The following is a 1,801-nucleotide window of genomic DNA, read 5'->3' as shown; positions in this document are numbered from 1 at the left end:
CCACAAACTTCAATCAGGTTTTTAAGGGCAGATCCAGGTTCTCCCAGAAACTGTTCGATGGTTTTGTTCTGCAGATCATCTCCTCTGGTGAAGAGCACTATGGTGTACTTTAAAGATTTCTCTCCAAACGTCTCTTGGATGATTTTCACTGATTTTGCTTCTTCTAGCGTGAATCGTCCCAGTGGAATCAGTAAGAGAAACACATGTGGTCCAGGCAGGATCATGGAGATGCAGTTACTCATTTCTCTCTGGATTTCTTCATTAGTCAGATCAGTATCAAACAGTCCTGGAGTGTCGATCACAGTGATGTGTCTGCTGTTGATTTCATCGGTCTCTTTCTGACACACTTTAGTAACAGATATTTGAGAAATGTCTGATATAAATGCTTCTCTTCCCAAAATTGTGTTTCCAGTTGAACTCTTCCCAGCTCCAGTTTTTCCCAGCAGCACAATCCTCAGTTCAACTTCTCTTTTTCTTGATTCTAAAGATAAATCAAATAAAAATGAAAAACATTATATTGAATTTCAATTAAATGTAGTCAATTATCAAGGTCATCAGAGAATATTGTGTATTATTTATACTAAAGCATCATGTGCTAATTATATTGTTTGCATATAACGTTATTTTTTTCTCATAAATCTGTGTACATTTTTGCAGTCATGAAAAGTGAGTTTAATGCATGCAGATCTTCGGCTCATTACCTTGTGACTGGATCCACGTCTCAAATGAATGGATTCTCCTCCTCATTTCTTCAAATTGCTTCAGTTTTTCCATCTGTGCCTCCATCAATGTCTCTGTGGAGAAACAAACACCACTATTTTCATCATCTATCTGCTTTAATTTCTCCACCAACACAGACACTTGTGTGTTCAGGTCAATGAACTGATGTCTTCCTCCAAAACTCTCAATGACAGACTGTGTTTCTTCATTTAGTTCTGCTGTCTGATGCTCTGGATTCTGCTTTATGAGGATCATGATGTGTTTGTTGAGTCTTGAGCTGAAGATCCTCTGGATCTCCTCCATTTCTGCTTTGTCTTCATTATTAAGTGGAGCATCAGGAATTATGAGGATGAAAACATGAACTCCAGGATGACAGAGAGACACACAGCGGAGAGTCTGACGCATCACGTCCTCCTCTGAGAGCTGAGTGTTGAACAGAGCTGGAAGCTCCACCAGACTGATCAGACGTCCATCAAGCTCCACGTCTCTCCTCACACACTCTGAGCTCAGCTCTGACCTTCTCTCGCTCTGCTTCAGGATCAGGTTTGATATGAAGGATTTAAATTCTCTGTTACTCCCGCAAACAACCAGATTCAGCCTCACACCCTCTGGATCTGTAACAAAGGAATAAACTAGTTTGACAATGGGTACGTTTACATGAACACCAGTAATCTAATTATTTACCTTATTCTGAATAAGAGAATATTATGATTAAGATGCTTATATTGCTTTTAGAATATCAGAATCAGAATGAGCTTTATTGCCAGGTATGTTTACACATACGAGGAATTTGTTTTAGTGACAGAAGCTCCACAGTGCAACAGAATGACAGTGACAAGACAGGACACAGATAATAAAAAGAATAATATACAAATATACAAAATAGACAATGTACAAAATAGCAAAAACACAATATATAATATAGACAATTATACTGTATATGTAGAGGTATGATATGTGCAAATTTGAAATGTAAATATGTATGTGTGTTAAATAAATGTATAATGGTGTTGTATGTTCCACGTTTATTGTCAAGTGTTCATGAGATGGATTGCCTGAGGGAAGAAACTGTTCCTGCGTC

The 1,801-nt window shown here is 37.9% G+C and overlaps 1 pseudogene; it reads right to left on the bottom strand.

Moving 5' to 3' along the window:
- The window catches only part of LOC107710801 (trichohyalin-like), a 26,334-nt pseudogene extending 25,339 nt beyond the window's left edge, over positions 1-995 (bottom strand).
- Between the last annotated feature and the right edge of the window lie 806 nt (positions 996-1,801).

Source organism: Sinocyclocheilus rhinocerous, unplaced genomic scaffold (assembly GCF_001515625.1).
Source record: "Sinocyclocheilus rhinocerous isolate Xijiao unplaced genomic scaffold, SAMN03320098_v1.1 scaffold1649, whole genome shotgun sequence".
Taxonomy (NCBI): domain Eukaryota; kingdom Metazoa; phylum Chordata; class Actinopteri; order Cypriniformes; family Cyprinidae; genus Sinocyclocheilus; species Sinocyclocheilus rhinocerous.
The sequence above is the reverse complement of the archived record's forward strand: the minus strand, read 5'-3'. Positions and strand labels throughout refer to the sequence as shown.